The following is a 27,264-nucleotide window of genomic DNA, read 5'->3' on the forward strand; positions in this document are numbered from 1 at the left end:
TGTGCAAGGCCAATTAGGAAATCTGTCTATAGTAAAGGCAAGGGATGAGGATGACCTGCATTAGGAAACAGAAAGCATTGTCTTTTACCTATAAAATGATTGTTGGCCCTGTCTTTCCTCCATGCCAGGCTTGGGTGCCCCATGCTACAGGCAGGAGATGGGACACTCACGCATGTATTTCTCCTTTTATTCTGACTTGTTTGCCTCATGCAATATTGGCCACATCTCCCTGATTCAACGTCAGGAATACATTTACATAAAGTCAAGGCACCTTCTGCTCCCTCCAGCCACCTTTCCTCTGGATTCCCATGCCTCAGCTCCTCTTTCTTCCTTCTCAGCTGCATATCATTCACTGTGACTGACCCTGTCCTACTTAATTCCTATTAGTCTTATTTTGCAGTGGAGATTTTTATAGGCATGATGCCCTGTTGTTCCTTTGGATCCCTTGAAATACACCTACTTAACTTCAGTGAACCCTCAGAATGCCGGCATATCTGTAAACCTCAGGAATGGAAGGTTCCTTGTATATCTAAAGGAGCAATTCCTCACCAGTCTTTGAAACTGAGGAGTATGCATATATATTTCATAGGTTATGAACTGTTCTTTTTTTCTCTCATAAAAGAAGCAAAATAATAAAAAAAAAATATTGACAATATTCAGTGAATTACTAGGTGAAGCCTTAGGATTTCAGAGGGTTTTACTGGTTTAAAATAAAAGCTGTGTAGTAAATCCTGAACCCGATTATACCTCTTTACCCATATTACATTTTTCTTTGAATGAAAGTTTCCCTGGAACTGTTCCTCTTTTCCATCATTTTAAATCTACTTTTCTCTTACGGTCCTCTTAGTTCTCCTTCTTTTGTGTAAAACTCATTCTCATGTGAGTCTCAGTTTCCCGGCAAGGCATTTCTCCTCACTGCTCATGCTCTTTCCTCTTCCCACATGGGTCTTGTCCCAGATATCTACTGTGACCCTTCTTGACTCTGTGCCTTTCATTATGCCACTCGTTTGGAATTCAGCTCTATAAACCTTTGAAGCACCTTTGTCAGGCACTGTGGTCAGGACTAAGAATTACAAATGAATAAGCCATGATTGCTGGTCCCTGGCAACAGCCATGGGACAAGGAAAATAGACCTATAAATACATGAGTGCTGAAATAGAGGTTGTTTTTTTTTACATAGTGTGGGAGGGAGGGAGAGATTGGGTTCACTTTGCTGTATGAATCCAATATTTCTGACTATTTCTGGTGCTTCCCCCAGGACTCAATATTCTATCATCTCTCTCTTAGATTATTGCAATACCCCTCTAACCAGTTTCCTTACTTAGACTCTTGCACCTTCCGGTCCAATCTCTACACAGTGGAGTTATTCCACAAAACCAGTAATTAGCTTATATTGCATTGCTTTCTGCTCAGAGCAATCCATCGGCTTCCCATATCATTTAGAGTCAAAGTCAATGTTCTTGTGGTGACTTTGAAAGGTCAGTGTGATCTGATCTCTACCATCCACTTCCAGTGATCCAAACTCTTCTCAAGCCGCTCTCCCATCACCCCTCACTTCCACCACTCTGTCTTCATTGCTGGTCTTGAACATACCAGGCATGTCCTGCATCACAGCCTTGGAACTTACTGTTCCCACTGCTGGGTAATCTCTTCCTTTAAGTATCTGCCTGTCTGGTCCCATCCTGTCCTTCAAATCACTGCTCATTTGTCACTTTAACAGTGAATCCTTCCCTGTCCATACTATTCCTGCCCCCCTCAGACTCCCTGCTCTACTTTTTTTCACAGCACCTATGATCTACTGTACCTTGTCTTGTTTCTTTATTTATTGACTACCCTCCTCCAGTGAAAATATAAGCTCAGTGAAGGCAAGGAGTTTTGTCTATTTGTTCACCATTGCATCTCCAGTGCCTGGAATGGTACCTGGCACAGAATATGTGCTCAGTAAATGTGAAAGGAAAGGAAAGGAGGGAGGGAGGAAGGAAGGAAGGGAGGGAGGGAGACAGGGAGGGCGAGAGGGAGGGAGGGAGGCTAAGGGAGGACTGAAAGAAAGGGAAGCAGAGAAGGAAGAAGTCTGGAAAAGAAGAGAAGGAAGGAAGAAGGGTGGTAGAGAGGAAGGAAGGATTGGAAAGTCTCATGTTAGTGTCACTAAGTCTCTAACACTTCTTAATATCTACTTAATATCTCTTTTAAACAAAGACAAAACTGGCTTCTAGCCCAGGGCCTTTGGAAAGCAGCATTCTCTGTATAAAAACTAGTAAGGTTGTTCTGTTTACATTGTACTTATTTTCAAATACCTCCCTCTTTTTATGGCAAGAGATATTGACTTTCCATTTCCCTGCAGATAACAATATTTAGGGTTTTCAAAATATTTTCTGTTTCAGAATTTTAAAAACAAATAATGGCATAGGGAAACTCAGATACAAAAAAATCATGAAATGGAAATGTGGACATGGCAAAATATAAAGCTAGTGGTCTAATGCTTGAAGTCTGGGGTAACTGACCTACAAAAATTCTATTTTTCTTCAAGGGCCATTGCAATTCCCACTTCATCCATGAAACCTTCCTTGACTACTGCCCTCCTCACCTCTTTCTCTCTTATTTTTTATTAGACCCCTGTAACTATCATAGGTTGACCTGAAACTATTTGTTATGGCTCACTGTTGTTTGGGGTCTTTTAGATCTGTCTCCTTAAACTGATACAGGATCCTTGATGTGAGTAATCATGGCCTGCTCCCCCTCTTTCGAAGCAACCGCCAAATTGCACATCCTAGCACTGCTGTAATGGGAATTGATAATATTCATTTGTTATTTTCATCCTGACTCACCTATACAATGAGGAATGGGGTTAGAGTATTCAGACAGCAAAAGCACGTAAGCATGCTTTATGACGCATATTTTTTTAAACTAAAGAGTGATTATAGAGAGCAAACATTATTTGTCTCGTAAAACTAAAATCACTATGTTGCAACTAGTAAAAATAATATGCATGTTTATTTAATTTGTTAAGAGACATTAATTCCTAGAGCAAAATCTTGAAGTAATCAGGGCCAAATTCTAACACATCTAATTTGAATGCTTGAGAACATCAGCTAAAAGTACTGACCAGAATGGGATGATGCCATTCATGGAAATATTAATGGAAGTAAGAAACAAAAGATAATTAATTTATTTAATATATTTAGATATTCTGATTGTCAGGGAAGATCTTGTTGCCCTGTTTTGCTATTATAAATGGGATTAGCATTATACTTTTACTGGAAACTTTTAAATAGAAAATACTATCAAGAGCAAAAGCCACTTAGATTGTCTGACATGACAGTTGCTTTGATGGCATTTTCTGTAGCCTGATCTATTATTAAACATGAGTAATGTGAATAACAATAGCTAACACTCATAGATCACTTGCTGTGTACCAGGCACTGCTTAAGCCCTTTGTGTGTTTTAACTCATATAAATGCCACAACCCCATGAGATAGGTGCTCCTATAAGCCTCATTTAACTCAAAAGGAATCAAAACTCAGCAAGACACAGCTACTTACCCAAGGTCATACAGCTAATCAGTATCTGAGTGCTGCTCAGTCCTTCAGGAAACTGTGGTCTAAATAGATAAAACCACAGCAAATGAGTCCCAGAGTCTAAAACACAGTTTGAAAGGTGGCGTAAAAGTAAGCATTTGATCCTTAAAAACTAGAGAATTTGATCTGCCTTTCTTAATGGCATTTGCAATCAGAATATTTATTGTGATTTACATTAAAATCCTGGTATTCTTCTTCTACAAAAAGAGATTTTTGAAGAATATGAATGCATTTTATACAAGGTTAAAGAACTTTTTAAGGATAGACTGGTAAAATGGAGGTGAGATGCATTTTCTAGTACACTTTTAATTGATATAATATTAAAATAAGAAAATCTCATGGCCTACAATTTTTCCCTTTATAAACTAAGAAATTAAATATTAAATTAAGAAAGTATTTTTCTCATTTCTCAGTAACAATTAAGTTCAAACATTGAAAAGGAGTTTAACATTTTAGATGAAAAATCAACACAGTAATTTTTAAGTAACTTAGGAAATGTTACCAGAATTTAACCTTGAATGGCTGTGTGAGAGTGTGTGTGTGTGTGTGTGTGTGTGTGTGTGTGTATGTGTGTGTGTGTAACATTTAGTGATTCTCTATGAGTGTTAGAGCAAATGGGATGTGTGGTCATATGCAGTTTGTCAAAGCTCTCTTAAGTGATTCTTTTTTGTCAGACTTAAATAGTCTTTCAATGTAGTAGTTATAAAATGAAACTAATTGTGGTATTAATTTTAGTTTCTCTGATAACTAATAAACTTGAGCATTTAAAAGTATGATTATTCGTCATTCATGTTTCCTCTTCCATAAAACTCTTACCCAAGTCTTTTGCCCATTTTTCTCCTGAGCTGTCTTTTTCTGATCAATTTTTAGGATTCTTTATATAGTCTGCTATTCCTTGTTGATGGTAAGTGCTGGTAATATCTTCTCTCAGTAAGTTACTATTGGAGGCTTTTGAGAAGTAGGAGTTTTCTTTTCTTTTTTTTTTTGGCAAGGATTTCTCAAAAAGTTTTCAAGTTCTGCCTTTTACAATTGAAGTCACTAGACATATTGAATGGAATTTTGCATATGGTGTGAGAAGGAATCTAATTTTATATACATTTTTCACGTGGCTAACCACTGATTGACTACTCCATCATTTCCCACTGACTGGTAGTACTACCTTTGACACGTATCTCATTTCTGAACCCTGCTGGGTTCTTTCTGGGGTTTCTATTCTGTTTCATTTGACTATATTTGTCTATCTCTGTTCCAAATCCACGTGGCCCTAATTTCTACAACATTACAATAATGAATATCAGGGAAAGAATTCCCCCTGCCTAATTTTTTTTCTTCATTTGTGTGTTGGCTGTTCTTTACCTTTATCACCTCCATAAAACATTTTTGAATCAGTTTATTAAATCCCCTGAAGTCAACTATTATGGTACTATTGAAATTCATTGAATCTCTAGATCAATTTAAGAAAAAGTGATGTATTCAGGATATTCTATTTCTATCTATAATTTCAGGGTATTTCCCATTGGTTCTTTTTTAGTGTTTTTCAGTAAGTTTTATAAATATTGCTCTAAAGATCTTGTGCATCTTTTACTCATTTGCACTGTATGCTTCTGTTGTCATTGCAAAATGGCAATAATTTTCAAAATACGTTTTCTAAATGCTTGCTGCAATTGTATACAAATCTAGTCATTTTTTATGTTTTCCAAATATCCAGAAAATTTATCAAATTTTGCTATACTTTTAGTAATTTTTCTTCTGATTGTTTTAGGTAGACAATCATATCATTTCTGAATAATAAGATTTGTTTCTTCCATTCCAATTTTTATACTCTGTATTTTATGCCATTTGTAAAAAGATTTATTGTCTTGATACCCCACTTAGGCCAGTGCTTCTCAAACTTTAAAATGTGTGGAAGTCATCTGGAGATCATATTCAAATGAAGATCCTGGCTTAGTAGTGGGTTAGGGTCCGAGAGTCTGCATTTCTAACATGCTCCCAGGTGATGGGGATGATGTTAGTTGGAAATAACTAGACTTTGAGTAAATTGTTAAATAGAAATAGAGATAGCAAGCATTATTTTTTTTGTTTCTAAGTTTAAAAGTCATGCTTCTACATTTCTCCACTTTTAGTAAGTTCCCTCTCTTCCAAATTTACTATAATGTTTTATCATGAATGGTTATTGAATTTTGCCAAAGGATTTTCAGCATTTATTGAGATATGTTGATGGTTTTTCTCCTTTAATCTATCAGTGTCTAAATCATTAGAACCTGTAATGTTTATAGTTTTCCATATTATTCACACATACATATATACACACATATATGTTTACACACACAAATGTGTATTTATTGCTGCTTTATTTGCTAAGACTTGGTTTAGAATTTTTACCAGTCTCTGTGATTCTGAGTGACTATATGCAATCTTTGATGATTTCTAATTAAAAAAAATATCATTATAAAGTGAATTAGGTGTATACCCTCTTATTTTAAGCTCTTTATATTTAACTCATTTCTTGTAATAATGTTTTGAGAGACATTTTATTATTACAGCATTTTACTGATATAGAAACTGGGATACATAGAGGTTCTACAGCTTGCTCAAAGTCACACAGCTAGTTAAATGATGAAGCTAAGGTTCATTAATATTGTGTCTCTTGAACAATGAAAGTAATGATAAAGAAAAAAAGTTGGTTTTAGTCACTGATTCATTCATTCAGTCTTGATTGAATTCATTACTTCAGTTCCAAACAGTTTCAAGGCTACTAAAAGCAGACCTAGATCCTTTTGGGGAACAAAAACACCCCACATTTTTTCAGGTCACCTGCAAAAGTGGGTTCCTTGGTAATTTGTAACAGCTTCCCAACCCCTATCAAGCAGTGGTACTAAACTCTGGATTCTAAACTGAAAAATATGCTTTCCTTGGCTTTGTGACTCAATGGCCTATGCTAAAAGCTAATGATTTTGTTTAGTATGTAGACCTTTCTCTGAATTCAACAGTGATTTAGCATAATTAATCATAGGTAGGAGTCTATCCCTTTTTATAACCTTTCTTGGTCCTAACGTACTAACTTCAACTTTAAGAAGTTTTCCTTTGTAAATGAATTTCCTTCTCTCTTTATGACATTAAACCTGTCTTTTCACAGCTGACTTCAGAATGATGCAAGAACCTGTCATAATCCTTCATGAAGTTCTAGTGTATGCATTAATATACGTTTACTTTGTTACTACTCGACGTTTGATTCTTCAGGTTTTATCAAATGGTTTTTCATAAATTCTTACTTGTTGCCACATTGGTACAAACTCAAGGATGTCTTTCTCTTTGCTGTATAGATATGATAACGGAGGAAAATAGAAGAGACATTATCCTGCCCATGAAGTGTATAACCTGCACAAATTATTTAACCTCTTAAAAAATCAGTTTCCTAGTCTGAGAAAGGTGTTTGAGCTAGACAGTCTCTCACCTGTCTACCAGCTCTACCTTTAAGGATTTTGTTCATCCTTAGACAGTATTTTCTCATTCAAACACAAATATGCATAATTAATGCCATGTATCATTTTCCTAGAAGGTTCAGAAACCCATTATCTAGATGATGTGGTAGACTGATTTTTGTCAATATCAGTGTTGACTCCACTCTTTTTTTATCTCATTAATATTGTTAATAGGATATAGAGTTGCTGAATATTTCCAAACCTGAATCATTCTTTTAGGCATATCACCACTGACAATTTTGAGATGCTAGATTTAGTGGCCTAAGTACAAAAATAATATTAACTTACTCTAACAAAATGTAAACTGATATAGGCATGAGAAACTTCTATATTTTTATCATATTTTAAGGTGAATACTTTGTCTTTCATATCCATCACTGATATTTTAAAATTACATTTAGACTTTGGAAGTTACTGATAACATTTTTGTGTGACAATGAGAAAGACAACCTAAACTGTATGGTCAAATAAAATGACTGAATTTTATAGTTTGACATGTTTTCCTTTTTTAAACTAGACATCACCTAACTTCTTTTCAAAAACAGAAGTAACTTTCTCTCTTTGTCCTTGGTATGGCTTCATACTTGTTTGTTTGGTGATACTGCTTTTGTGTGAAACAAAATTTTATTAGCAAAAATGTCCCTATCTGTACTTGAACATTAAACTATTTTTACAAATGTCCCTTGATTTAACTGACGTAAACTGCTCTCTGAATGAATACTATCTTCTTGACTTCCGTTCCTTTGAAATAGAAAATCTGATGTTAAACCATTTAATATGATGAAGTCTATACCTGTGTATCTAGAATTTTTGGTTTAACAGTTCGATGGGGTTGAGTGTTCCTGAAGTGAAATTGGAGAGACATTTCAAAACATTCACCTCATGTTCATTCATCTAGTCTTCTTCTCTTTAATTAAATCTGGTTGAAAATTGTTTTCATTGATTGATAGTGGCTTCCTGGAATATGTCTTTTTAAAGATTATGAGCCATATGGGGTTCTGAGACTCAGGAGAAAAGAGTGTTTTGATAGATGAGTGATTTTGCAATAGACACGCACACACTGCGATTGGTATTGCTCAGACAGAAATGTAACCTTAATGAAAACAAAGGCAGGAAAAACGTTTTTAGGTCATTTGACCTACCCTGCTCATTCCAGGAGATAACTAACCACATCAACCAAAAGGAGTTATCTATGAACATTTTTAAGATCTCTAAAGATGGATATTGTACAATCTATTAAATAGCTGAGCTTAATTTTTCTTTTTTCATGCTGAACACTGAATCATTAAAATTGTAGGCATTTTATGTACTCGTAAGGCAGTTGAGCATACAAACCAGATGTTAAGATTGGATATATGCAAAAGTTTAGACATCCACACCCATTTTATGTTTTGTTTGTATCCTGGAACACTAAACTCTCTTGCATCTTTGAATTTAATTTAGACCTCAAACTGCCACATTTTTAAGGAAGACTTATTAGGAATATCTCACGGGGTGCTGAGTCCATGGAACAGAAATGCAGTGTTTCTATGGAACAGAAATGCAGTGTTTCTATGTGGCTACTGAGAATATCATGTGGGAAATTTCCCAAAGTCACATTATCCAACTAGCTCTAATTTGGCCTGTTATTTTATCTTCTAAGAACATTGAATTAATTGGATACTATTTGTTCATTATAAGCCTGCATCAGATATAGCCTTGTAACTTGTGCTTTTCTATATATTTGAAAATTACTATTCATTTTTATATTTAATTAAGCAAAATTGGAAAACAACATAATGATTGCACTTTGGGATCTAATGTTAAAGAGGATCTAATGTTAAAGAATTTTATGCTTTTTTTCCCTAGCTTTGTGAATTTCCTGTGAATTTATAAAAATACTAACTAATGGTCTGTCTGTTCCTACTACAATTGTACATGTTAGTCAATAGGCAGATGTAAAATTAAAAAAATATATATTAGTCTCCAAATATATACAAAATACAGATTTTTAAAATTAGCCATAAGTCTACCACTAAAATGCAACAATTTTCATTTCTTCTGTCCTTTCCAAATGTTCTTTATTGGTACACAGATTTTATGTAGCTATAATCATATATGAGTTTTTATCCTACTTTCAAAACCTAACATTATTCCTTAAACACTTTTTGTCATCTGCCAGTCTTCAAACATATCATTTTGATTCTGACTTGAGATTTTCTATGTGTATGTTTGTTTTTATGTATGTTTCTGGTTTTGCCTCATTTACTGCTATTACAAATAATGATTCTGGAAACATCTTCTGAATTTTTTTCAACTTTTAAATTATCTGCTTAGGATAAATTCCGAGTGGTAGAATCACTAGGTCAGATTCTACGGTCGTAGTCACATCTCTTGCCATTTTGTAGCCAAAGAGATGCTCTTGACTAAGCCCTGCTTGTTAATTTGCTTTTTATCCTTATTTTGTTTTCGATCATAAATGAGTCAAATCCTACCTTTCTCGAATTAAATCTTTTTATAACTTAGATTTAAGTTTTTTATAGTAAAACAGAAAGGACTTTAAAAAATAAAGAGACTGAGTGATAGAAAGTGTAGTTGTATGTTTAAGCCCCCTCACCGCATCTGTCGGGATCAGTGGTGCAACCACTTTTCATTGTGTTCCTTTTGCCTCGCTCAGCAGTTTTCACTGAGAACTTTACCTGGATGCATTGCATTTTCTTGCTTTATCCACATAAATGCAAACTGGTTCTTTTATCTACATTTCCTGTTCTATATTTTTCTGGTTAAGTTATGCCTCCATTAAGTTCTTACTATAATTTGTATGTCTATCTGTCTTTCTCTCTACCCATCTGTGCGCCTACCCTATCACCCACCTATCTCTGTCTTTCATATTTTGCCATTCTTTTCCTTCCCAAGTTTCCTTTCCAAAATTAAAAAATATATATATTATTTTCTTTCTTCCTCTATTCTTTTTGTCAATTTGCCAGACTACATTGTTGGTTTATTCAAAGGGCTTTCAATTTTTAAATTTCTATTACTGTATTTTTTCTCCATTATGATGATTTTTCCCTTACCCATTATTATTTTTTTCCTTCTACTTTCTTTGGATTTATTTTTCTGTTTTTACTGTATTCTTAAGCAAGTTGCCTTGTGCATTGATTTTTAGCTTTCATTATTTCTAATATTTTCATTTAATTCTGCTTTACTTGCATCCCATGCATTTGATTCACAATATATATATTATTCAATTTTAAGTATTTCCTACATTATGTCATGATATCGCCTCTGACCCAAGCATTATTTAGAAATGCTTCTAATTTTTTTTCCAAAGGAAAAGGTTTTTATATATATATATGTGTATATATATATATAGTTATTAATTTCTAACTTTGTTTCATTGTTATCAAAGAAGATATTTGTATAATACTTATTCTCTGACATGTGTAGAAACTTGCTTTAACTGGAAATATTAGTGGGTTCATGAACATTTGGTTATTTATAATCGTAATATGCAAATATATTATTTTAGGCTTCCTATTTATCTTATTTTATACTTGCTTTCTCTTTACTTCCTTCTTTCCTTGTATCATTTTGGATCAAAGTGACCTCCATCCTTTTCTCATTGTATTTTTCCTTCTAATTTTGAGGGTTTTTTTCTCAATTTTAATAATAACCCTAGAAAAATTTCTTTGTATATTGAATTTATTAAAGGCTAAAATTAAAGTGTCTTTACCTTCCCCTTCAACAATATAAGAAAAATGGATTTTAGTTCTCTTCATGCTTACCTAACATTTTAGACATTATTATTATAATTTTGATAAGTTTATTTTTCTGAATGTTTACTATGTGTATTCTATTTTATTTTATTTTTTGTTCACCACTGTTCTTGGCATCTCAGCCCTTCCTTATTCTTAAAATACGTCTTCTTAGAAGTTCCGCTAGTGCCCCATAGTAGACAATTCTCTTAATGTTTGATTTTCTTAAGATCTTTATTTTGCATTTGTGCTTAAAAGATGGTTTTGCTGTATGTGTATTTCTAGGTTGGCAACTTTTCCTCTCAGCACTTTATTAAAGATAGTACTAAATTGTCTTTTAAGAAATCACCTTCCAGTCTGATTGGTGTTCTTTTGCTCTATCTCTTCACTGTGGGTGCTTTTAAATTGTCCTTTTTATCTTTGTTGCACAATTTCAACTAATAGGTCCAGACGTTGATTTTATTAAAATTTACCCTATGAAAGATTCACCGACCTTCCTACGTATAAGCATAGGTGTCTTTTATTGCTTTCGACAACTCTTAGCCATTATACTTTCAAATATTAACTCCCTACCGTTCCTTTTATTCTTCCCTCTGAAACCATGTATTTTGACCTTCTCACTCTATCATCCACTTCTTTTAACCTGTCTTTTGTATTTTTCATCTCTTTTTTCTCTGTATTGCTTTCTGAAAGTTTCATTCATTTATGTTTTCTGGCCTACTACTCCAACCTTCATCTCTGTCTAATCTGTTGCTTAATCTTTTTATTGAGTTTCTAATTTCAGTTATTAGATGTTTAATTTTAATTTTTTAAGATTTTATTTATTTGACAGAGAGAGAGTACAAGCAGAGGGAGTGGGAGAGGGAGAAACAGGCTCCCCACTAAGTAGGGAGTCCAATGCGGGGCTCAATACCAGGACCCTGAGATCATGACCTGAGCCAAAGGCAGATGCTTAAGTGACTGAGCCACCCAGGTGCCCCTAGATGTTCAATTGTAAAGGTTCTATTTATTTTTATTTTAAATATGCTTGATGACTTTTAATGGTTTCCTGCTCATCTGCTATTCTATCATTTCTTGTATTCCCTTAAATAGGTTAAATATTTTATTATAGTTATTTGATATTTCCAATATCTGTAATCCTTGTGGTCTATTTCTATAGCTTATTATTTCTGTTGATTGTTTTTCATGGGAGTTTACTTTTATGCATTCACTGATTTTTCTGTGATGCTCCTTAGTATTTTATCTGTGGGAATTATTTGTGTTTAAAGTGTATTTTTCCAGAGGTAATTTGCTTACACCAAGTAACTGCATGATCTACCAACCATAGACCTACTTTAAACTAAATGTTCAACTTCCAGGCCAGACAAGTATCCAATCCCATATGAGTACACACTTGTGATTAGAAATTTTCAAAAGAAGCATTTTGTTTTTTAATAAGCTCCCTGGAACCAAGATACATCTTGTTCTGCATGGAAATTTATCTAGTACACTCACTCTGGGTATTGACTTTTGGGTGTGAGGTTTCATGAGGAGTCTGAATATGACTTTCTCTATGTAGGCCCCCAGCTTTGATTCTTTCCCTGGCACACAAAGGACTGGCAGATGCCTTCAAGGTAAACATCAACTCTAGTGTTTAGTTATCTCTGTAAAACTATTCTTTCTTGACTTCAGTCCTCAAATTATAACTTTTAAGTTAATGCTTTAAAACAAACATCCAGTATAATATTTAGAGCAGATTTTGATGATTTATGTCGTTATAGAGAAAAGCACATAAACCTAAATGCACAGCATGATGAATGTTCATGAAATGAATTTGCCCGTTAACTAGCGACTGGTTCAAGAAGCAGAACGTTACCAAATTGCAGAAGCCCTCTTTGTGCCTTCTTCCAGATATGCTCTCCCAAGAGTAACTGCTAACCTGACTTCTAACACCATCGATGACATTATTCACTAAAGAGAATATACCCTTTAAGTGTCTAGCTTCTCATGTATTACTAGTGTCTGGCTTTTTTTTTCTCTCACTGTTATATTTGGAAAATTCATCTGTCTTTTTATATAAAGATTTCATTTTCATCCTCATAAGAGTATGCCATATATTATTTATCTGTTTTATTGTTGATAAGCCTTTTTGTTTTCATTTGAAGTTATTACAAATCATGCTGCTATGAACATTATTATACATCTCTTTTTGTGTACAGAAGTTTACATTTCTGTTAGGTGTGTAGCCAGAAATGAAATTGCTTGATTGTGAGTCATGAGTTTTTTCTGTTTTAGAAGATACTGCCAACAGCTTTCCCAAGTAGGTTTTCAAATTTAGATTTCAAGCAGTATTGTCTCTGTTTTCTAATTGCTCCACATTCTTGCCAACGCTTGTTATTATATGTCTTTTTTTCATTTTAACCATTCTGATGGGTTTGTAGTGGTATGTCATTGTAGTTTTAATTTGCATTTTCCTGATATCTAGTGACTTTGTGCCTGTTTAAAAAAATCTTTTTTAGCCATTTTTCTCCAGCCTTTTGAAGTGTTCCCTATTGGCAAGTGTTCCTCTGTGTACCTAGTTCATTATTTTGTTAGGAATTACTTCAGCCTGTATAAAATGTCATCTAATAATTTCACTGTGCATTTCTATTCTTATTTCTTTTTCTTCTCCTCAAAACTGTCTTAAAATAATTGTTTCTGTACTCTTAAAGTACAGAAGTACAACCCTTAATTTGTCCAACCTGTCTTTGAGCTCCCCCTGCTGTTTTCCACTTAAATTATATACCTGTTGATGATGCATAATTCGCTTTAAAACGATGAATTCTTAGATAATAAGCTATTTTAAACAGAAACGTTTCCTTTTTCCCAAAAGCAGAGGGTGTCAATCAATTTAGATACTGACTTAGGACAAAAGAAATTTAAAAGTAATACTTAAAAACGTAGTTTTTAAAAAACGTACTTGTCATGTAAACCTATTTGTATTAACGTAATAAATTAGCACTTTGAATTATTAAAAACTAGGCAAATTACAGAGTCATATGTTACCTCTTCGGGTATACTGTAAATGTGTTGGAGTCATGACTTGTATCTTTCTCTACTTCCTCATGGTTCCCAGAATATTTACTTTGACTTAATTCAGTAATTAGCCATTGAAAAAAATCTAAAGGCATTTATTCAACTATTCTTGCTACATCCAAATTCATGGTGTACCTTTCTTTAGGGCAATGTAGCTGAAATGAATACAGCATACTGTGCAGTGTTTATATATGTTTCATCAACTGTGACAGATAATGTCTCCATACAGTACATTATAAAAAAGGCATCCCTTTCTCAAGCTTGGCAGTTTAGCTTCGTAAAGACCTATTATACTTTAAAAATTGTCAAGAGGCAAGAAAATTCATAGCCTTAACAATGTAGATTTGAAGCCATATAATGAGTTCATGAGATAATGGACCTTGAATATGGATCTCAGTAATGATAACATCCAATCTATAGGGTTTTTATCATGGTAAAGGCAATAATGTGCATAAAAAGCTTAGCACAGTACTTGGCACATGGTAAATTCTAAGCTGTATTTTAAACAGTTACTGTCTTATGAATAAGCCATAAGTGGGCATTTTCCTCTTGAGAATGTGCTATTTAAATATTGAAAATCTGCTTTTCTTCTGTCCATGATAATTTCCTTAACATTAGTTTTGGAAATGGTGCCACATACCCTTATATTAATGCACTGCAAGAGGCCAATCAAATGTAGGCGTAAAAAGAGTAATTTCCTGCTCTTCTCAGCACCCTCTGCTAATAATCCTGTTTGAACATATTTTAGAAAGACTGTTGATGCCAGGGCCAATTGAGAATTAGGCAGGTGGATGTTTTTAAGTTCTGCTAATAATAATATCACTTCTGCACTTCCCCCTAAGTTCTTGCTATATTAAAGCTGCAGTTCCCTTTGACTAGCTTCTGAGTATAACCTGGGGACACATATTATTTCAGCTTTTTGCTCTCCTCCTAAGGGGAGAAGCAGCGGAGGATAACCAAATTACCAAAATCTAGATTAGACTGTGGTAGTCAAGATATAGATTTAGATGAACCCCAACCCAAAATTTGGTTTGAACGTTGAAACTAATGATGCCCCCATACACATACATAGACACACACACACACACACGTGCACACACACAGTAGTTAGCAAAACACTTATTACCTGCATAATTGAGATTTTTCTGGAGAAAACAGAGAAAGTTGACTGCGTTGGGGATTTTACGATATTTAGCCCAAGCTGAGAGGGTTGTTTGTTGGAGGCTTGTGTGGTTTGAATCTCTCACCAACACTGAAGGAGAGAACAACTGGGCTTTCTTATCAGCTTGCCCAGATGTGGGACAGGGATGAAGAGGGAGGGGTGAGATATAAAAGCCATCAGCCAACATCAAAAAATGGAGTCAGACTTCTTTTACAGAGATTAAGATATATGAGAACAGAGAAATGGACCGCGATGATACACAACCAGTGTTTCCTAGGACTGAGAACTAGGGTAGCTTTTTAGAAGCATGTGTTTCTATTGATGACATTTCTATTTGATTATTGAACCAAATTGTATTACATGGAGATTTTGAGTTTTCCCTCTGAACTTTGGTCATACAAATAGGAAAAATTCTGTTTCTTTTGAATTACTTAAAATAATATATTTTTCTACTGATAAATGCAAAATTCATTGTTACTAAATATGCATATGTATATAACTCATACTTGGTACAATTATATTATGAAATGATATAGCATGTAACTTTCTTAAAAAATAGGATGACAAGCAGTATTGGGATTCAAAGGGGCTCAATATAACTCTTATCTCTCATGGCATGATGTCAAGTCTGGTATATGCATTATATCTATTACATGTCATTATATATATATTGGTTGCTTATTTTCTAATCATTATATCTTTTGTTTATTCACTGAATATTTTACTATTCCCCCAACATGCTTCAGATCCAGTATTTTAAAAATTAATATTTTATCCTTGTCTTAAGAAGTTCTTAGTCTTTTCGAAAAATAAGAATACAGAATAATAACAGATATGCAATATTGTAAGGTCTCTGGTAGAGAAGTATACTGATTATTCTGGATATGTTGTTTGAGACTTCCAGAACCCTTATAAATAAATATATTTTGGGGCATCTGCTTGGCGCGGTTAGTTAAGTATCCAACGTTTGGTTTCAGATCAGGTCATAATCTCAGGGTCATGAGATGTAGCCCCATATAGGGCTCTGTGCTCAGCTGGGAGCCTGCTTAAGACTCTCTCTCCCTCTCCCTCTACCCCTTCTTCCCCCCCAAAATAAAAATAAATCTTAAATATATATATATATTTTTAACAGGACAGATTCATTATGATTGTGAGAAAAGCCATCAATACCTTATTTGTTTCTTGTTTTATCTTCTATCACATACTGTTTGTAGACTTCTGACTCAAAATAAAGTGTTTGCTCCTACCAAGAGAGTAAATCACATTCTGCTTCAGATGGGCTGACCTCTATAGCATTCAGAGCCATATTGCTGCTTTGGCTCACTGAAAGGTCATATCCAGGATGAAACCAAGCTTGAAAATCACAGCAAAAGAAAGTGAAAGAAATCTGAGAACATATCCTCTGAAGTTTTTAAGAAAGTGAGGAAGTAAATCCTCAAGTTCATCGAATTTTAAATAAATCCTGCTCTGTGCATTCCATTCTACTGGATAGTTGTCATTTATGGGCGGCCATGGACCACAGTACCTAAGTACGTTAGACCACATGTCTGGATCTAGTTATATTACCGGCAGAATATCACTAGATATATAGCACTACCACTGTATTGTGCAGTCTTGGTTTTTATGAGAACCTTTGTTAGGCACCAAGAGTGAGAGCACTTCCAATGAGATGAACCTGCCCCCAGACATCCATCACTGCTTTGAGTAACTTTACTGTTTTAATTTTCCCTTCACTTGAAAGCACATGTTTCTGAGAATGTAGGTATAGTTTCTCCTCTGATTTTCCAGGAGTTGTCATAGATAATGGACCTATTGAACTTTCATCACTTTGGACACTCTGGAAATTACCTGAGAATTCCAGAACGTGAAAATAATATTCAGAGATATTGTATTCTAACCTCATTTTTTTCCTACCCTGAAGGATACTGAGATGGGGGATCTCCATAGCAGAACCCTCTTTAAATTATACTTTTGAATGCTATGCACTTGTCTTTGGATCCTTCTGGATTTTTTTCTCCGAATATAGAATTTACATTGTATATAAATGACAATTAAAAGACTGAGACCAACCTCTTAAAAATGATCAAATTAAAGCAATCTCAGTAAAAATAAAATAATAAATAAATAAAATAAGAACCTTCAACCTCCTACAAAATGCCTCCATCCCTTTAAGATACAATGATTTAGGATTAGAAATAGTGTGGTATCAGATATTAATTTGTTCTTTCCACTAGAATTTCTCCATTTTTATTTTCTGTATCAGTGTAAAGAAAAACAAGTCTTGCAATATTCCCTAGGGGGTGTCTTACAAGATAAAACAAAACACCAGCCAAAAAAAACAAAAACCAAAAACCAAAACAAAACAACAAAGCCAAAAACACCTTTATGGATAAAGAAGTTATCTAAGTAGAAAATAACGATTTTCCTAATTGAATTCAAATAATTATCCAGGTCTAATTTGTCTTGTTCCTAAAGTGAACAAAGTGTTTCTATTTTTTTGATACTCCAGGTTTTAATTGGGTGGACTATATTGAGGAAACTCCTATTGCTCATAGCCCAAGTTGACAGTTTTCTGAATCTGAGCCATATTGCTTGAGACAGACCTGATTTCCACAGGTTAGAGGTGATTGAATAAATATCTGTTCTAAAGGCAACTATGCGGGTGGGTGTTTTACCTTTGAAAGTCATGTCATGAAAGTCTGACCTCTTTCTCTTTGCTTTGGGTTATAGTCTCAGATGGAGTTATCTATTAATGGAACAGATGCATTTAGGCATTTTGTTGTCCTTTGGTATCCCACATAAATTTAATCCAGTCATTGATTATATGTCCTCCATAGACTGAAATGGTATTCTATACTATTAAGGACCTTTTAATTTAATAAACATTTATTGAGTAATTGTTCTCTTCTAAGAGATATAAGGCATATAGAGATAGAGTGAGCATAGCTCAAATCCTCAGGAAAATATAACACTGAGGGGAACACCAATGCAAGGAGAGAGCTTAGAAGAACAAGACAGCTTCTCCAGGTCTCCAAAGGAAGTTTTAAATTTCCTGGGGAACCTTCAGGTAATCCCAAAACTCTCCATTAAAATGTAGACTCTCTACTGCCTATTCCACTTGACATTCCAGTTAGCAGCTCACCCTCCACCTGTCAGAATATGAAATCATATCACTCCCCTGATCTCTTGCTGCAGAAATATTTCCCCAGTATAGTTAGCTAGTACATCCAATCACTCAATCATATGCTGATTTTATATGCTAAATATTTCTCAGGTCCCCAATTCTTACCAGTTCTATCATGACTGCACCCATTGAGATCCTCATCAGCCCTCACGGGACCCTTGTAACAGCTTTCTAACTGGTTTCCATTCCTCCAATCTTCTGTTCACTTAAATGCATCGCTCACACAGGCATGGGAGAAACCTATCAAAAATGGAAATCTAACCAGGCAACATTTCCGCTTATGATTCTTTGGGGATTTCAGAAACTACAGGATAGGATCCTCAAACTATAGGAAGTTCTGCAATAACTTCTCCAAATGAATTTCTTCAGCTTTTGCCTTTGAATAGTCTTATTATGATTTAATTTATTGTTGAAACAGGGAACTTTTGAGAATAAATGAGGAAGCTATTAATTCTTATATTGGGGATGCAGATTCAGAAGGTGATGGGACATATGGCCATCCTACTCTTTGTTCCTATCTAAGTGCTTTCATGGTCTTGTACACAGCCTGCTGTTTTCTCTTTCTAGAACATCTACCCCTCTTTCTTCCCCAGATGCCTCTTTCTGACTTTCTGAGATTCACCTCAAATTCCATCCTCCTCAGGATACATCCTGTCATGTTCCTGACCTCCAAGAGGCATTTGATACCTCCTTTGTACTCCTATACGCTGTATTCATCTCTCATTGCACTTGCTATGTAATGTGGAAATTTGCTTCTGTGTTCATTTGTCCCCAAAGATTGCAAGCTCCTTAAGACTAGGAGCTATTCTTTTACTTATCCACTCTGTCCAGTGTATATGTATCTAATAAATGTTTATTGAAGTGACCAAATTTGAACCTCAAGTTCATCAGTGTATTCTCCATTTCCCAGCATAGGTAAAGGATATGGCATTGATTTTTTAAAAATATTTATTTATTTACTTTAGAGAGAGACAGACAGCTAGAGCACGAGCAAGGGGAGGAGTAGAGGGTACTTAACTTACTAAGCCACCCAGGCACCCCACCATTGCTTCGGGGTTTTTTGTGTGTTTTTTTTTAAGATTTTATTTATTTGCCAGAGAGAGAGAGAGAGAGAGCGAGAGCATGGCAGGCAGAGGGAGAAGCAGGCTCCCCGCTGAGCAAAGAGCCCGATATGGGACTCGATCCCAGGACCCTGGGATCATGCCCTGAGCTGAAGACAGACGCTTAATGACTGAGCCACCCAGGCACCCCTGCTTCTTTTTAATAAGAAATAAAAGGCTGAGACTTTAGACTGCCCAATAAAAAAAAAAAATCTATATGGACAAACATAATCCAAATTAGAAGGCAAACAGACTAAGGGAAGTATGTGTAAAAAGTCTTCAAAGATAAGACTTTATTATAATGGGGAAAAATGCTATGAGAGAGGCAGTGGGTTTCCCAAGGTGGAACTTCTGGAGACCAAGGATACAATTCAGGAGTACTAGTGTGCATATGGCTGGTAAATTGAATTCTGGAGTTCAAGCTAAATGAGGAAGAAAGTAAGTTGGTCTAGCATATGAGGTTTTAATTTGCAACAACAGGACAGAAATACAGTACTGGAAGTGACATTGGGGAAAGAGAGAAGATTAGAAGGGATGAACAAGAGGAGAAACGGAACAATTAAAATTTATTAACTTCATCCTTAGAAGTAATACAATGACCAGTCAGATCAGGGTGGGAGAGACATCTATACTTCTGAAGGATGGAAATGGAATGGAGATATGGGAGGTGAGGATTTGTGATGAGGCTTTTTGAAGTTGATGATAAATTTTACCATGAAAACAAAAGATTCAAAAGCTGATATATGATAATATGATAAGCACAGAGAGAGGGGTATAAGAGGATGTGATGTGCTTGCAAAGAGGAAGCCTTCTTGAAGGGTGGAGATAGACTAATGGACTCCAAGAAGCATAACAAACAAGGAAACCCCTTCTAATAGAAAAAATTTTGGAAGTTAGTGCCATCAGGGGAAGCTTGATTTCAGTGTGGTTAAGGGCCTGAACAAGATATCTTCGGAACTGATCAGGCATGTATGTAAGTGTGCTTACCGTATCATGAAAGCTAGAGAAGACCCATATTACCTCATTGAGAGGTAATTGTTGGTGGAGGAGGTAAGCCTAAAATGGGCTGGATATGGCAAAGAGAACAAATTGACAAAAGTAGCAGCCAGAGAGATTTCTGCCTTGGTTGGTAATTGGAGAGTTGCCTGAACGGGTTTTGAACACAGGATCCTGTGTTAGAGACTAGCTTTTTGTTACAGAAACGTATAGAACAAATTCATTCCTTCCAAGGGAGGCTCCAAGTGAGGAATAAGATTCGGGCATATCTCAAAGTCTCTATCAATGAGTGATATTTTTCTGGGCTTGTTGGGACGTGCAGGCTGCTAGTGGGGCTGCTTCAAAGTTCCAATGCAGGTGCAATGGTTCTGTTAGATGTTGAGAGCTTTTTCTGATGCTTTGGAAGACAGAGATTAGAGATAATAATAGTTTAAAAGATTATTGCGCAACCTTGGTCACTTTTTTTTTTACAATAATTAATGAAAATCACACAAAAAAATTCTAAGGCTGAAGCATAGAAGAATTTAAAACATCCTAATGAGGTGAAAACTATGACTAACATTTCAACTTTCTCCTGATGTCTCACTTTCTGTAAGAATTAATGTGGACCAGGAAAGAAGTTTCCAGGTTTTTTGCTTGGGTTCACAGATCTGATACTCGTGTCAAATTAGGACACTGACTTTCACTAACAGATGTTCAGGAGCTGAATTTGTATCTTAGTTCTAGCTAGTATTTATTTTTGGTTCTATAAGCCATCAGTCTACTAACATGGCAGTACTTTGGGAGTTTTTAATGGTTACACAAATTCCAGAAAACTCCTTCATTGCATGTCTGGCACATTGTGATGTTCACAAATGGAGCACAGACAAATCTGGCAGCTTAGATGATATTTTCCCTGTTGTTATTGGTCTGAACTCACCAGGTAGCGACACTCAGAGCGTCACGTTGTCTGTCTCACTAGGTTGCATTGCATTTTCAGTATCACGCCGGGTAGTATCACTCAGAGCATTACATTGTCTTACTGGGTTGCATTGCATTTTTGATAGCACACCTGCAGACTGTTAAAGGAAATATTTCTCTAATCTTAATTGGGGTTACTAGGGTCAAAGCCAAGTTTGCAAAGCTCATGTTGTTTCTAATCCTATTTCCATGCCTATATATTAAGCCATTTAACTTTTGAAGTAGTCCTTAATATAACTGAGAAAAAAGACCTGTTTTGTAACGTGGTCAAATGTGATCAGATCACTGTTTCATGTGCAGACACATGTGGTCCACCTTCTTCCATAATGCTCCCATATTCTGTTATGCTGCATGTCCTTCCAGAATTGCGTGGCTTCATGAATCTAACTTAAACAGTCATGTATTTTCACAAATAAATAGATTCAGTCCTCCCATTACTGTGGATCCTAAAATACCCTGCAACATCAATCAATAGTTAATCATGTAGTTTCTGTCCTAGTAATTTATCTACACATTCAAACACTGCAATTATATATTTAAACACTAGGACACCTATCATTTGGACTCTATAACTTGAGTCGCTGTTTGTTAGAGAAAAAAATTATTTAATTTATATTTATAACTGGATGGGACATTTAATATGCCATTTGAGAATGAGAGAGGATGAGGAAAAATGAGGCCTTATGTTTCAACAGCTTTACGTTAATCTTTGAATCTTTACAAAGGATTTTAGCCACCTGCAAAAGAAATAGTTTTTCTTCAGAATAGTCTTTTTTGTTGATGTTCCTAACGCGTGGTTTGCATTTTTGCCAAAATGCCTGAAATCAATTATTGAAGGAAAAATATAATAGTTTGGAACTGATCTGACAGTTAATGTTTGCATGTCTTGTTCATTAGGTTTAACTATAGAAATTATTATAATAAGATAAAGTGAGACATAAGGTATCTGAGTTCCTTTTTGGATCTGTATGGATGTATATACATTTCAACAGTGATACCGGAAGTACCTTAAATTTTTATTTCATCTTTTCAGAGAAACACTGAGAAAAATATTTGAATTTTATGTTCAATTTTATTTCATCTTTTCAGAGAAACACTGAGAAAAATATTTGAATTCTATCAGTTACTGTTCAAAATGAGAATACGGAGGTTTTCTAAAAATTTTAAATAAAATTTGCTTTCAATGTTATGTGATTTCCCTATGTAGTAGATGCTTAATTAGTATCTTATCAGTGCCTACTGACATCAGTACTGACTTGCTTTACTGGAAAGTCCATGTTAGGGTTTGTGGTTGAAATTGGTGACGTAGAAGGTAATGGTGTATTGCGAGAAAATAATTGTACATGGAAAGGGGGACAAATATTTGAGAGGTACCTTCTATGTGTTATCCACTTTATATATGAGATCTGACTTAAAGTCCACTTCAGCCCTCCACCTAGAAGTAGATATTATCAGTTGTCATGTTATTAATACATTCATTTTATTCTTTTTAAACAACTGAGATATTTCAAACATATGGAAAAGTGCAGAAAGCAATATAAAGTCATACATATAGCCATTGCACAGAAGTAACTGATTTTAACCATCTCATCAAAAGGCAGATTTGCTGCAGATGACTTTTAGAAATATATAAAATATTATTGATACACTTGAAATACCTTTCAACCCCTACATGTTCAAGCCGAGGAAAAATAAGTTGAGAAAGAGGTGAAATAACTTGCACAAATTCACTCCACTAGTATATAGAGCTGAGATTGGATCTGCTATGAATGGGCTCGGGAGCTCATGTTCCTTCCCTCTGTTTTACAGACTTTCTCTGTACTCCCTATTAGATTCACAGCCCCGCTAGAAACATATTTTGTAGAGCTGCTTTATGGTGGGGGAGGTGATTGAGCCTTTTACTTTTGTGGTACCATATCAGTTTCCGATTAATTTTGGCACTTAATAAAGTATTATATGTTCACCTGTTCAATTATTTTCTGTGCCACATCAAGAGAACAAGATAATTTAGTTATATTAGCTTCATTTACTTCAATTTAATATAATTAGTTATTATAGTGCACAAATGCACGTGCATACAGGAGTGCACAAAAATGACAAATGTAGAGTGTAGCAAAGTAATGCTGCATTTCTAAGTGGTTTAAATTCTGGGCTTGAGCATATATTCTTTGAATGGGATCTTTTTTTAAGTGAGGAAACCATTTTTAGTTGGTTTCATTTCTTTTCCACATTTGTTATTTAGGTCCCTAAGCGTCGTCTGTAAAGTGGGGATCAGCATATGTATTTCATGGGACTCGCATACATAACCGACATGATGTCTATGAAGGCATTTGACAGAGTGATTGGCGTGAAGTAACTACTCCCTACTTACTCGCTCCTGTCACTTGGAAAACAAAAAGCTATTTTGCATGTGGTGGGTTGGGGGAGGTGGTTGGGAAACAGCCAATATATGAAATATTTCTATAATAATTTTATTTGACTAAGTTCTACCAGCTGCTATTTAAAAAATCATTTGGCACGTGGGAACCTATCTTAAGAGGGTACTTACTCTGTAGTTGATTTAGAGAAGAGAGAGAGAAAAAAAAATCAATTGACTTTACTTATAAAGGTGTCTCATTTTTGTGGACGTATGAGAGTCCAAGGAGATAAACAAATACTTGAAAAATGATCTTCTTGCTACACAGGCAGTACTAACCAATTAAAATATTATTGTTATTTTATTAAAGGAGTGCTGTTTTATAATTCCATTTTCTCTAGAGAAATACCAGGGACTTTATTAAACACATACTTTTAAAAAAGTGGAAATCTTGGATACTGTTATCACCACTGTATATGTAAGAAAACAACTTCATGGGGAAAGAAGAGTTGGTGGGTTATTAAAATATAAAGAAATAAGAAGAAAACAAAATTCTATGGTATTGTCAAGTTTCCCTTGAGATCCAACCATGACACAATTATTTCCTTTTAAGATTTCTTTCCCACTAATGAGTCATTTTGAGCCCTTTTTATGTGGGCACATGGAAATGAATAAAAATTTATTCCCACTGCTAAGGCACCCCAAATCTTATTAGTGTAATTGTTGAGAGTCTTAAAGCAATGAAGGAAAAAAAGAATACTGGAACTCTCTACATACTTGCTTTCATTAAAAAAACAAATATATCTGATTCTTATACCAAACAACTCCATATTTTCCAGGCGAGGTTCCTTAAGATATGAACTTTAAATGTTATATGTGATTCTCCCTAGAAGTATGGAGGTCTGAAAAACAAAGTAATTCCATTTATCAACTAAAATTGCATTTAATTAAAGAATAGCTCTGACATATCAAGGGAGAAACCAATTAATACTTCTAGAGGCATGTGCTTTTATAAGAAACAAAGCAGCCTAAGTAAGTGGAGGCCCCAGGAGGAGAACAGTATTGCAGAGTGAGCCACAGCAATAGTTCTTATTAATATTAAAATAAAGAAATGGGCTTGGATTGGAAAACAGCCCACCGCTTATTTACCAGAGGACTTTGTCGTTTTTCTCCTTTTTTGACTCATCTCAGTTGGAAAGCACAGATGTTCTCTACATCTGTCTCTCTCCCACTCACCCTTAAATTTTACTTACCAGCTGAACCATCAATCCTAATACATCCAAAAATATTTTATCATGGTGATAATTCAACTGTTGTATTTGAGTGCATACAAATGTCCTGAAACCGTGGGTATCCCAATCCTATTTTGAAAGCTTTCTGAAGACTCCTTGGGAAAAAAAAGATTATCCCAGTGATTACATTTCTTTAAAAAGTTTATTGTCCTGCTAAATATGTATCTGGTTATTTTTTATATGAATGCATATCTTGGCATTAAGTAACTGTTTGCTGAGCAGTGTGCATACTTGTGTGCGCGCGAATGGCACCATTACCAATTTTATTAAAAAAAACACAATACGTAGCAAAGAGAAGAGATGTTCCTGGTAATGGTATTTCAAATGCATATTTAAACAGCTTATCTACTCTAAATTCATTTCTGATAAATTAAATAGCTGCATTCCACGTCTTACAAGATGCACATCTCTTCACTCTCCCCACCCCCCCACCCCACCTCGGCTTGCATCAGCTGAATAGCTCGAATTATTTGGTACTGGTAGAGCATGAAAATGTGAGATAAAAAAAAGAAATGAAAGGTGTAGTGGCCTCCAGACCTTAAAAATTGTAGCGCTTTTGAATCTGTTATATTTTATTTTGCTTCAACTGTTAAACTTTATTATTACTTTTTTTTGCTCTTTCTGATATCATAAGATCTGTGTGAGAGGTCTAAAACATGAGAGAACTAGGGGGCACTCAGAGGCAGGTCTAAGTAATTAGCTCAAGAATCCTTGCCACAGAAGGGCAAGGGCAGTGTGGGTGGAAGAGTGATGTCCCCGTGTGTCCACAAATGGGTATCTGACGTACAGAGGCAGAGAGCACGGGCAAGTGGAGTGGTGGGAAGGACCCTGTGGCAGTTCTGTAAAGCGCCTGTCTTGACAGGCTTCCTTTCTTAGCAGCTCCTGTCCTGCCTCCCATCCCATAGAGCAGAGGGGAGAGGAAATTAACATTAGTTGTTGTAGGATCTCATTGACCTTGCAATGCTAGGAGGCAGATACTTCTCCTCTGAACTTATGCAACTCATCAGGTTTCACTTGTTTAATGATTGCTTTATTTTTTTTTAAGATTTTATTTATTTATTTGAGAAAGAGAGAGAGAGTGAGAGAGGGAGCGCAAGTTGGGGTGGGGCAGAGGTAGAGGGAGAAGCAGGCTGGAGGCTTAAGCAGGGAGCCTGACGTGGGGCTCCAGGCTCCATCCCAGGACCCAGGGGTCATGACCTGAGCTGAAGTCAGATGCTTAACCGATTGAGCCACCCAGGTGCCCCTCAAAGACTTAGAGTCAAGTTCATAGCCAGGGTCTAATTCTTCAAGACATGCCTTTTCTAATAATTTCTCGCACTTTTTCATTGCACCTCCCCTTCCTGATCTGCTTTTTAAAAATCTTTTAGCTTTACAAATCCTTAAAAACTGCTCTAAACCCTTTTTATGGAATAAGAACGTGTATAATTAAGTAGACAACTAACTAGGAAGGGGATGTAGCTGATAGCATCATTTTAGCCCTAAGGAAGCAAAATTTAAGTAGCTTGCCCAACATCACCCAGTGAATTTCTTATGTGAGAGGCATGCAAACCTGGTTCCTGACCCTTGCCTTCCTGTCTACAGCTTGCTATCATATTTAATCATTTTCTCTTGGTCTCCGCTTAACTGAGTACAAATGAAAATTTTAAATATCTTAACAGCTACAGGTATATGGTTCTTCGGCTATAAAATGGGGATAATAATAATATCTGTCTCCTAACGGTGTTGTAAGAGTTAACTGAAATAAGACATTTGTATAAAGCTTTTGGAGGGCACACCATAATATTTCCTAAGTGTTATTGTTATTAATTTGTTAATAATTTAAGATTAAGATGCTTTAAGGAAAACATCTGTGGTAACTGTGATGAAAAGTTTACAGCTGTTAGTGGACAAATAATTATGATGATAGCTCAAATATTTGAAAGACTTTTTCAGTTTCTGAAAAGCAACCATGAAAAGTCGATTGTGACATTATATAGTGACAGGGAAAAGACTGAGGAAGGTAAAGATGGGAAATGAGAGGTGGGGAGCAAATGAACCAAATAATATGGTTTCCTAGGTAACGCTGCCTTCAGAATCCCAGAGGTGGCACGTGCATTACAAAGCCCACAACAAAATCATACCCATGAAACCATATGAGGTAAATTTTAACAGGGCGCCAATTGTCTCCACTCCAAATCAAACAGTGGGCTCCAGAAAAAAATATTTTATATCATGATCGTGATCATAATTGAAAGGAATAGGAAAGAGTTGACCATTTTTTTTCAGGCTTGCTTTTGTGGGTTGGTCAAAGGCATTTGAAAAAGCTTAAACTCTTTTGCCAATATTTCAAAGTAGCTTTGATGGTATTTAGATGACAACCTCATTTTAAA

General features: G+C 35.3%; 1 protein-coding gene and 1 long non-coding RNA gene across 7 annotated transcripts in view; one reads left to right on the top strand and one right to left on the bottom strand.

Annotated features, from left to right (window-relative positions):
- The window catches only part of LOC118538354 (uncharacterized), a 71,192-nt gene extending 56,099 nt beyond the window's left edge, over positions 1-15,093 (bottom strand). The window contains exons 1-2 of the long non-coding RNA XR_004918576.2: positions 14,972-15,093; positions 3,540-3,598 (exon numbers count right to left, since the gene is read on the bottom strand). This is a non-coding gene — a long non-coding RNA (uncharacterized LOC118538354). The remainder of the gene's footprint in view (positions 1-3,539; positions 3,599-14,971) is intronic.
- Positions 1-27,264, top strand: part of PDE4D (phosphodiesterase 4D) — a 1,430,886-nt gene that overhangs the window by 935,576 nt on the left and 468,046 nt on the right. The gene's annotated exons all lie outside the window — the stretch shown is intronic.

This window comes from Halichoerus grypus, chromosome 2 (genome assembly GCF_964656455.1).
Source record: "Halichoerus grypus chromosome 2, mHalGry1.hap1.1, whole genome shotgun sequence".
NCBI classification, from domain to species: Eukaryota; Metazoa; Chordata; class Mammalia; order Carnivora; family Phocidae; genus Halichoerus; species Halichoerus grypus.